Source organism: Apium graveolens, unplaced genomic scaffold (genome assembly GCF_009905375.1).
Source record: "Apium graveolens cultivar Ventura unplaced genomic scaffold, ASM990537v1 ctg6693, whole genome shotgun sequence".
In the NCBI taxonomy this organism is placed as follows: Eukaryota; Viridiplantae; Streptophyta; class Magnoliopsida; order Apiales; family Apiaceae; genus Apium; species Apium graveolens.
Genome location: NW_027419698.1, coordinates 136,620 through 149,330, shown reverse-complemented (window position 1 = coordinate 149,330; position 12,711 = coordinate 136,620).

The following is a 12,711-nucleotide window of genomic DNA, read 5'->3' as shown; positions in this document are numbered from 1 at the left end:
TTTTCAGAAAAACGTTGAGACAAGGTTAGATATATGAGATCACCTTGCAACGATATTTTTATACAGTTATACACTGGGATTTTGTGTATATTATGCATGGAAGAGGACTTCCAATATTTTGAAAAGTATATATGTATATATACTGAATATTTTGCGACTTCATCGCATTAAGATATCAAACTTGGTTCATTTCTTTTGACCAAGACTTTCATGAGTACTATGAGAAGGCTCATATACTAGTAAGTATATACTAGTAATTATCTTACACACGATAAAAGATTCTAGTAAGTATCCATTTAGATACTTATATTATTGTTATCACTATATATTATCTTGCGAGCTGTAAGGCTCACTCTTGCTTTATTTCTTCATCACACAACAACAGTTAGGAAAGATGGCCAGACTCCAGCAGACCCAGCGCAAGCGCGTGGGAAGCGTCCCGCGTCTTCCCGTTGATGTTGTAGCTGCTATAGCTGCAGAGGTAGATCTATTGTAGATCAGACCATCTACTTTTGAGAATCAATTATGTATAATTATAACTTGTGGCAGATAATGGCAATTAACTGTAAATTTATCAAGTAATCATTTTGGGTTGTAATAACTTTTAAATTGTGGATTCAAAGACTTGTACTTATTTAAATTTCATCTCTGAGACTATAACGGGTTGTGGTGTGTGTTAGTGTGGGGTCACAGCATAAGGTTATTTATTATTAATTAAGTGAAGTGATATTGTGGAAAGAAAGACCGTGACGACCCGGATCCCCGACCCCGGATCTGGGGGTGTTACACTTTTTTTCTTGATCCATTCTGCAAAATATCTTCTATGTTGCTGTAAAGGAGAGATGTAAAATTAATAAAGACAATTACCAAGCATTGGTAAAACATTAAAAGATATAAACATGTACACAATACTTGATATGTTCTTCCAGGCCAACCGAGCGAGCAAACAAATCTGATTGCCTACTTTCCATGGATGCATACAACTCTGACAAGAAAACATTTGCATCTTCCAAATCAGTGTTTAAATCTGCGCAAGTGACAACCAATGTCTGCAACTCTTGCATTGCCACATTTTGCATCCCTAACCATTGTTTCCTCTTTGCACTGGATGAAGCCATTTATGATCCGCCAATAATAATTTTTCCTATGTGTTTGTTTGTATGTTTGAGGTGAGTATAATAACCCTTATATAAGCACATAAAATGTAGCAGTTTCCATGTTGTATAATGTGTAGTTAAGTAACCGCAAGTTAGTTACCATAAAATGTGGTAAGTGCAGGTAACTTCCACCACATTTAGCAGCAAAAAAGTCATGTCCAAAATCCCCTATTACCTCTTCTAAAAAGTAGTTGCCATATATGTGTAATTCTTTTGTTCTCAAGTATTACTTCTACCATGCTTAGATGGTAAACGTTGTTTATAAGCATCTTCATATGCACATATTACAGGCAAACATTGTGACATTATGGCATGTAAATGCTGCAACAAAAGTAAAAGGATGTGAACATTGATCAGTTTGGTTGCTCACATTGAACAGTTTGGTTCCTCAACTGTGACCTTGCTCAGTTTGCTACATTGCTGCAAACATTGATCAATTTTGTTGCTCCAGATGCAAACTTAATTACCCAGTCATGCATCTGAGGTTCTAGACTTATGATAGAAAAAATAACTATGACTGCTTGCATTCTTTTGTAACCTTAATAGTTTATTGTTTAATTTAATTACGTAATAAATGAAATGAGATGTGTTGAAAATATTTGAATTTTGCATAATTCTTAGAATAAATTTTAAGTTATATGAGTTGTGGACGGAATGTTGTGTTAGCGGAGAAAAAAATAGTGATTACTAATTTTATAATTATAATATATTACATCATATTATAGAAAGTGATACAATGTTCTAACGCTATAGTTTCTCGAGAGTTATGAATAAATGTTTTATTTACTACATGAACTCAATAGAAATTTAATTTGAACGGTACGGAAGGCAATAAAATTTAGATGCATAATCCAAATTTAAACCAATAAAATCCATAAGATTAATACATCATCTTTCAGACACAAAGTACTCGATCACATTCATCTACTTTCCAATTTAATAGAGATTAAACGCACTATTTGATAACTATATCGAATATTAAGTCTTCATGATGAAAAGTAAAAACCAAGGTATCGTCTTTTTCCAGCTCATTATCTGTTTTAAATTGGTTCCATCCAGCAGAGAATTGAGGCAATCCAGTAGAACACACTACCTTAACATTCTATGTTAGAAGCCCCCTCCTCAAGGTTACATTTTCACCATTTATCCATCTCCTACCATTTGGCTGTATAGCTATTGGGATATACTGCAAAAAAATATCATTTTTCAATTAATTAGCCACAACACAAGTGAACTTTATATTTTATTTGTGAACATATTGTAGGTGAATTGAAGGATTAGCGTAACAATACCGCTCCATGACATGTGTTGTTCACATTTGAAGTTATCAGCGTTGCGGTGAACTGCATCGCCATTACTTGATCATTTTCCTCATCAATTACACCCTCTTCTACAACATCTTCTGCTGCTCCTTCAATATTCATATCAAAGATTTCTTCTTCTTCCTGCATTCCTGCTTCAGGAATTTCCGCAACATCATCAACCTCTTCTTTAATATTCATGTCAACAATTTGTTCTATTTTCGCAATTCCACCTTCAAGCTCTTCATTAACATTTGCAGAAAATTAAGAAAATGTATTAAGATGAATATTTTCATAAATATCTTCTCCATTATTAGCAAATGAGTGCATTGCTTTAATAAGTCTTAACATTCTAACAAGAATATTATATGACTAATATTTGGTATCCTAATTACCTGACAAATTAAATGATATGCAATACTTAAAGTATTCAATTTATTATTCAATATGAATAATTATTACTAATTTTTAAAACCCTAAAATAATTTTTAAATAATTATTTAAGAAAAACAAAATTAAAAATGATTTTTCTATAATATTTGGAATTAAAAATAATTTATTATGATTTATTGAAAATTATTTGATTAATTATCAAAGTAATTAATCATTTTTAAATAATTAATAAATAATAAATAACTAATAAATAAATAATAAATAATTGAAAAAATAATTAAATCTGATTTTTAGAAAATATTTCAGAATTATTTATAATGTAAATCAATTAATTAAATAATTAATTAATCAATTTATAAAATAAATAAAACTGATTTTTATAATTAAATAAAAATAAAAATAAAGTAAATTGCAGAAATATTTGTCAGAAACCAGAATCTGACAGAAACAGATCAAACCCGAGTTGCAAACCGGATTGCAACCGGATCACCAAGAACATCCCGGGTTGGGGATGAACTGGCCGGAAATTGCCCAGAATCCGGCGACCGGCCAGGATTCCGGCAACCCTGATTTATGACCAAAATAGCTTCGTTTAGTACGGTTTTTAAGTCCAATTCATGTCAAATCACTTCCCCAATCTGTTCCAGGCCAAACTCGACCAAAAACATCCCTGTAACAATTTCTCCGGCCAAAAACGACATGAACTCCGGCCAAAATCCTATCTTTTGATTCTGTAAACGAAACTTAACGTTCTATAGTGCAAATCAAAGCTAAGAACATATATAATCAAAGCCCTATCCTTTCAGGAACCAAAGATTCACAGAATTCATCAAGTTGTAGTTTGAAAATTCGGTATAAACCCTAATAATCGTGAATCATGATACATACATCGTTTGTTCAATTAAACACCATGAATCAACTATAAATCATCTAACAAAGCTATATCAATCATCAAAACATCATAATAACCCTAGAATCAAAAAGTCCTAATTCGAGTATAAACCCTAGAAATCGAAAATCAAAAACAAGGCATTAAAACATGAAATTGATGCAAGAAACAGAAAGAACGGATCAAAACCTTCGATTTGAGTACTTGAATCACACGATTTGATGCAGAAATCAGCTGGAAATCACGGTTTGATTCTCGACCCGGTTCTGGAAATCCCGACCCGGTTTCAAAGAAATTCTGATTATTAATTATTAATTATGATTAATTAAATAAAAATTAGGCTATTTATAGTGGTGAAATTAATACTCCTAATTAAAATTAAGACCCTAATTTTACACTTTTTAAGATTAATAAGCCCCTAATTTTATAATTTTTGGGTATTAACATTTAATTTATAAATATTTTATATATATAATATATATGCCAAAATTTCCCAAAAATTGTGAATAATGCAAAAATACAAAGAAATAATATAAATGAAAGTCCTATAATTTTATAAAAATAAAAATGTGATTGTTGTGGGGTTTTTAACACCCAATGGGGCCCGGAAAAATCATTTTTCGGAAAACGATAAAATTTATAAAATACCTAGATGTTCAGAATAATGCGATGGTAAAAGTCGTTTGATGAAAAATAAGGCCCATTATTTTACTTGAAATACCTGCTTTAAAATCATGGTTCGGGTCGTAAAACGTTTGAAATGAAAGTGATAAATGCAAAATAAAATATCTGAAAAATATCTTAAAAATACCGGAATAACACAGAATGCACGTAACACGTAACAATTAGGGTTTGACAAATAATTACACATAAATGACACATTAACACACATAATTTATTTTAAATATGATATAATACAGACGTAAATTTCCCAGACATTACATCCAACCCTCTCCACCTCACATTTCAATTCCTTAGTGGTGAACCTCAGACTGACAGAGTTTCCATGTTTGAAGTTTTTGTAGAAATTCTCTGTTCCTGACTTCATTGTCTGTCATATATGCAAAAATTTGTTCAGGTATCCAGCATATACACACTGGTATTAAACTATGAATGCGGCCTGATATGGAAAACAATTGCAAATAAATCTTACCAGATCAATCCCATCACCTTGCAAGTCTACACTATATACGCTAATACGGTAAGCTTCAGTTTTGTTCAGGAAACCATCATAAACTATCATAGCAACAGATTTCTGAAACTGAATGTTTCCATAGACAACCATGAATTCTTCATCTTTCCATTCCGGTTTATTTAACATCCACTCATTTGGTTCTATCGTCAGGTAGTTTATCTCAATTGTCGCTTCCTTATATATCTTGACATTAAAGACCCCATCTCCATGATAATCAAATAAAACAAGATTATATATTGTAATTCCATAAAACTCCATAAAGCGAGCAAGACCACATATTTTTCCGATTTCTGAATCATATCGAGCACGCCATTTATGTGTTTTACAATATATCTTCAAGCCAGTTGGAATTCTTCCACCACAAACACTTTTAAAATCCTCTAGCACTCTCTGATCAAGTACCATTAAATCAAATACATTTAATAATAAACATAAATTTGACACTATATAAATTAACGCTGTAAAATATACACTTACAAAGTGCCCAAAATCAGAGACTTCTACATTTGCTTCCAAAAAGCTACATATACTCTCTTCATTATCTGTACAGTTGGTATTATGTTAATGTACCTAAATAAATGCAGTATATACATTCTAGGTTAAATTTTTACCTAAATTGAATTTGACATTCTTCGCTCTAGAACTGGATCCTTTCTTCATCTGTAATTACATAATAAATTTGTTCCAATCAATATAAAGCACGTTATTTTACTTAGATATTACATGCATGAGATACAAATCAAAGATTTTACAAGAACACTACATGTATAGGATACAAAACTTGAGAATTACATGAATTTGAGCAAGTAATGTTCTTAAATTCTATATAACATTAATCGATTAAGTTAAGGTGTGTATACTTTAAAACTCTATCAATCAAGCAATATAATCTCAAGTTCTAACACTGATTCATGGTTCCATTGGATATATATACTGTATGAAAGCAAGATAAACTATAGATAAAGAATCGATTCATACCTCCATTGTAGAGAAAGAGTTTGATTCTACCGAGAGTGTTGTCTCCTTGGTGAAAAGAAGTTACTTTTTGCTTGAAGAAGTTGAGAATCCCAAAGTCACGGTAGTTTTCTTATATGGGCTTCTTTTAAGATAGGACTTTGATTTTATGTGGGCTTCTTTTAAGACAGGAGTTAAACATATCCCAAAGTCAACTTATTTGGGTTGTTTGGGTTTTTTAATTCTTTTGATATTTTCTCCTTTTTATAATTTTTAAAAAAAAAAAAATTTTACAAAATAGTGTTATATATTATGTTTTAATATAAGTGGGTTTTTGTATTATTTTGATTTTAAAATAAAATATTGCAATAAATTGTATGTTATGTACTCCCTCAGTCCCTTTGAATAGTTTACATTTCTGAGGAAGTGTCCGGAACGCATTTTAAGGTGCATAAAAAGTATAGTTATGTAACTTATTTTTACAATTTTCTTTTTTTAAATAAAAGTTGAATGTTTTAATTTTTCTTTAGAAAAATAAAATTGTAAAAAAAAATTACAGAACTATACTTTGTATGCATCTTAAAATGCGTGTCGAACACTCTCTTAAAAATGTAAATAATTGAAAGGGACCGAGGGAGTAATATTTACTGGATTTTTTTAAAAAGTATTTAATTAAAATAAATATTTACTCAGTTTTGTTGTACAAATTATTAAAATATTCACTACTAAAAACATAAAAGAGAAATGTTAAAATATGAGTTAAGAGACTTTTAATTGGTTAAAATATGAGAGAAAGAAAACTAAAATAAAATACTGAGATATAACGTTAAACTATAATATCAGTTTTATATTTCAAAATAAACGGAACCTAAATAACTGTAATAAATAAATTAAATAAAACTAGAAGCTAGCCGTTTATGTTATAAAAATTACAAACTTCGAGAAAAGAATTCAAAATTTATGAAATTTGGAGCGCGCGTAGCGCGGGCAAAAAGTCCCTAGTTTATAATAATACCAAGATGATAAATTTATTTAAAGAGAAAGTAGATTTTTTAGGAGAATATTATGATGTTAAGTTGATTTTAGGAGAAATTTACGGATGATGATAATATATATATATATGAGAATATAAGATAATTATAGTTTTGATAAGTTTATTTAAAGAGAAAGTAGAAGAACATTATGAATGATGATAATATATTTAAGAGAATATAAGGTAAGCGCTTCGTACCGGCCTTCTAAAATAATATCCCATTTTGTATTTATTATCCGATATTGGTCACTACAATATTATGAATAATAAATAAATATAAAAAAATTGTTCTCTCGCAAAACATGTTTACTTTAGTGAGTCACTATATCATTATTCAAAAATCTAATCTCTTAAACTTATATTATTTATTAGTCAATAATAAATATAATATTTTTTTTATGTAATGATATAAGAAATTGAGAAAAATACAAATATAAATTAAAACGATATGGGAGGCGCTACCTGACCGCCCTGGTTTTCTACTTTTAAATAAGTATAGTATAATATAATGATATAATGATTTTATAAAAAATTGAGAAAGTATATACATAGATACTTGTATTTGTAATATTTCATAGGTTAAAAATTAAAGATTTTTTTGGAAAATATAATATAATAAGTTGATTTTAAGAGAAAGAGTAGAAATTGTAAGATGGTAAGTTTTTTTGTCATGTGGTAAGATGATAGGTCGATTTAAAAATAAAGGAGAAGTTTTAGTGAATATTATTATGATAAGTTGATTTCAAAAAATCTTAATGGAAATGTTGTAGAAATTTTAGGAGAAAATTATGAATAATGATAAATTTATAAATACATATCTTTGTAATATTTCAGAGGCTAAAAATCAAATAAAAATATAATATAATAAGTTGATTTTAGGAGAAAGATGATAAAAGATATTAAAAAGGAAATTTAAGAGAATATCATGGTTAGTTGATTTAAAGATAAATTAGAAGTTTTAGAAGAATATTATGATGGTAAGTTGATTTCAAAAGTCTTAATGGAAAAAATTATAGAAAATTTAGGAGAACATTATGAATGATGATGATATATTTAGGTGAATAATAGGTAATTGTAGTGTTTGTTATTTATTAACTCAAAAAATTGAGAAAATTAGAAAAATAGAATGAGACGATTTGAGAGGCGCCACCTAAACGCCCTTGTTAGGAATATGTTGCAGGCTTGATGATAATTCACCAAAACACCCCAGTAGATGTAATTAAGTGATTTTGTAATTATCAACAGATAACCATACTTGTTCATCCGTTGATAGAGTAGCTTATGTTTAAATAAGTTTTTGTAGCACATTCCTATATACTGTAATGTCTTAGAGAATTAGAGTATGTAGGATATTCTAAGTCATGTTGACTACTAGGATGATATGCAAAATGGTTGGCCGGTTGTAAATATTAGATGTCTTGTAATTTTGCATAAATGAAATTGTGTCAACTGCTATGGAAATATTTTCAACGGATGATTCTACAAGGGTTCGATGGATGACTCAAGGTATTATCAACTGATGATCCAATAGTGACTTGAAAGTCACATGGGTTGATTTTATACAAAAGAAATGTGGCAGCCTATTTGCAGGTTTATGAAAATAAAGAAGCATTTCCATTTCCATGCTTACTTGAAGAAATACAAAGATGCTGGATAGAGAGATGAAGAAACATGTGATTAGACTTAGACATTTTGTTTTATATGCTTGTCTTTTTCATACGTAACTTGATGATATATAAACCAAGAGTAGCAAGTATATAATAATCTCGATAGAACTGAGAAATATAAAACGCTACATATGTTAAGAATTTATATGTTCTTTGTTTGTAACTTTACTTGTAAGCAGCTGTGTGTATTCTTGTATCAATAACAATTAGTATCAGAGCGAGCTTTTGACACACTAAGAGTTTAAAAATCAAAACAACTAGCAACATGAGTAGGAAGGTTGTTGGAGTGAAGATCCTTTTTCTGGACAAAAACAATTATCACCATTGTAGGGTGAAAGTGCCCCTGCATCTTCTCTCTTAAGATGAAAGGTGTGTTGATTGTATTGAGAAAGGCCCTCATGTTCCTCGTAGAGCTTCGACAGACGTTGAAGGAGCTGTTGGCAATGAGCAGACAATCAGAATGGACAGATGAAGATATTGAGCAAGTGCACAAAGATAAAAAGGCTATGAACATTATGTTCAATGGTCTTGATAGTGATATGTTTGACAATGTTATCAACTGTAAATCTGCTAAGGATATTTGGGATACAATTTAAATCATATGTGATGGAACTGAACAATTGAGGGAAAACAATATACAACTTCTAATACAGCAGTATGAGCACTTTCATTATGAAGAAAGTGAGTCTTTAAGTAACATTTTCAGTAGGTTTCAAAAACTACTAAATACACTGAAGCTGCATGGAAGATTCTACCAGACAAAAGATTTAAACCTGAAATTTCTTAGATCTCTACCAAAAGACTGGAAGGCTAAGACTGTCTCTCTTAGAAACTCTCAAGATTATAAGGAATTTACTTTAGAGAGAGTTTATGGCATTCTAAAAACTTATGAGCTTGAGTTGGAATAAGATTAGCATTTAGAAAAATAAAGGAAGAAGGGAGGATCTATTGCATTGGTAGCTAAATAAGAGAGAGGAAGAATATGAAGGTTGAAGCTGTGGAATCTGCACCAAACTCAAGGGTTTGTGAAGGGAAAGGAAAAGGGCTAAGGGCTGAGCATGAAGATCATCTTAGTCAGGATGAAATGGAGGACATAGATGAAGATCTAGCTTTCCTTTCAAGAAGATTTGTCAAGCTCAAATTCAAAAAGAATTTTGGAGCAACCAAGCCAAATAGAAACATGGTGGATAAATCTTAATTCAAGTGTTTCTAATGTGGCTTGAGTGGTCATCTTGCCAATGAATGCAGAAAGCCTGATTCTGAGAAAAAGAAGTTTGAGCCTGTGGATTACAAAAAGAAGTATTTTGAACTGCTCAAACAAAAGGAAATGGCTTTTCTGACTCAAGAAAATGACTAGGCAGCTGATGGGGTAGATGAAGATGAAGATGAAGAAACAAGTGTCAACCTAGCCCTAATGGCCAAATTAGATGAAGCAGAAGTCAGTTCTTCAAGCAATCAGGTAATCACTACTAATCTAGCACACCTTCCTAAAGATGAGTGTAATGATGCTATAAATGACATGTCAACAGAATTATATCATTTGCGTGTTACACTTAAATCACTCACTAAAGAAAACACAAAAAATAAAGATAATAATCTATTTTTAAGTGAGAGGAATATTGTGCTAGATACTCAATTTGTTGAGTTTGATAAACTGAAGATAGAGTGCAAGATTGCAAAAGATGAATTGACTGAATCTTTGAAGAAAGAAGAAATATTAAGAAAGCAGCTTGAACGAGAGCAAGAGGTAATCAAGGCTTGAAAATCATCAAGAAATGTAAGTGCCCAAATTGCTAAGGTTCAAGGTATGGAATCATTCTGTGAAGAAGCCTCGAAAAGAGCAAGGAAAAACTGGATCATGTGCTTGTAGAAGGGTTAACAATGGATGATGAAGTTTATCTGTCGAAAGCTAAAAGGGATTATCCGTCGAAAGACAAGGAACCACATTCGTCGATTGAAAAGAAACCAATTAGCAAAGCTAAGCTAGCTAAACTCAATGAGAAATATGGATCAGTTTCCAAGAACTTTGTTATAGGAGAATCAAGTCAAGTCAAGGAGAACAAAAGAGTGAATGTGGACCATCTGTCAATGAAGCAACCGAATGACAGATTGGAGAAAATTGAGGTCAAGACAGACTCCAAAAGGAAAAACAACAGGAATGAGAAAGTAGGAATTAACAAACATAGCAACTACATAACTGATAAATATGCACCTAGAAAAATCTGTGTTAAGTGTGATAGTGTTAATCATTTGTCTGTAAATTGCAAATCTGCTATGTCTGCACCCATGTCTACACCTCCCTCATTTCCCAATATGCCTACAATGTCGATGAATATTATGCCTGCATAAAATTTGAATGCATAATTTGCTATTATGCCATTTGCACAAAATCCTTACTATGCTGCATTTAATATGCCTCAAATGCCATTTAGCATGCCATATTGGAATAACATGTCAGCATATAATATGTCATTTCATGTTAACCAACCTGTGCATTATAATTCTGCAATTATGAATGGTTTTCAAAGCCCTACTTTAATGACCAAGGTTGAATCTCAATCACTAAGTCAAGTAAGGAAAAGCCTAAGAAACCTAAAAAGAAGGCTAACAAGGCAGGACCCAAGGAAACTTGGGTACCAAAATCAACTTAATTTGATTTTGATGTGTGCAAGAAAATAGAAGGAATCTTTGGTATCTGGATAGTGGTTGCTCAAGGTACATGATTAGAGATTCTTCCCTGCTCACTGAGTTCAAGAAGAGAGCTGGCCCAAATATTACTTTTGAAGATGACAACAAAGGGTATACTGTGGGATATGGCTTGATTTCAAAAGACAATGTCATCATTGAAGAAGTTTATCTGGTGGATGGACTCAAACACAATCTTTTAAGTGTCAGCCAACTATGTGATAAGGGCAACTCTGTAACCTTCAGTTCAAAAGCATGTGTTATTACAAACAATAAGAACAACAAAGTGGTTCTCACACGAGCGAGAAAATAAAATGTGTATCTAGCTGATTTCAACTCATCCAATAAAGATTCAATTACTTATCTTTTCAGCAAAGCAAGTCAAGTTAAAAGTTGGCTATGGCACAAGAAGCTGTCACATACGAACTTCAAGACTATGAATGAACTAGTCAGGAAAGACAAAACTAGAGGGGGTCAAACGAGCGGGTCAGCTCTCCCCGACACGCTTCGTCTCGTCATTTTAATCGTCTCAAATCGTATTGTATCGGTCTCGGCACAACTCGGCACAAACCGGTATGAGAGACGAGGCGTGCACGAGTTCAAGTTTCTGGAATCATAAATCGGCACGGCTCGACTCGCATGGACAGCACGGCACAAACTCGGCCCGCAAGCGCAGCTCGCCCGGCACGCACAGCTCGTGTGCTTCATTCTGCTTGTATTTGTTTCCACAATTTAGCAGTTAATTATCTAGTGAAATTTTAAAAAAATTAAAATTTGTGGTGGTTTAATTAAAATAATCAACTATTTCAAAGTATTAAATGTGTGGTGGTTTGATTAAAATAATCAATATATATATATATATTAACATGTGAATGCTTCATGTTATGCCTCAGTGTCAACCCGTTATTTAAAAAAAAAAATTCACCTCGGATCTCCAAACTCAGCACGTCCAGGCTCACTAGCCTCCACTTCACGCGCCTCCTGCAACAACTCGTACAACTCATGTAATTCGCGAGTCGCCCACGAGATTCCGTTTATCAAACCGGCATGAGCAGCACGTCCGGGCTCACTAGCCTCCACTTCACGCGCCTCCTGCAACAACTCATACAACTCATGTAATTCGCGAATTGCCCACGAGATTCCGTTTCTCAAACTGGTACGAGCACGGCACGACTCATTTTGTCATACGGGCCGTTCACGAGTCCATAGTTAGAACTCGACACGACACGCACGACACGCTCGTGAGACCACCTCTTAAAACTAGTAGAAGTAATGAAGTTGTGAAATGAGAAAATGGCAAATCGCTGGATTTTTAAATAGGGAATTGGTTCATACCTTATCTTCTTTCACATGTCATCAGTTTTAAAAGGTCAAGATTATTACAAAGGCTGGACCCAGAGGCAGTAGATTCAGGGACATGCATTGCAAGATTTGTAT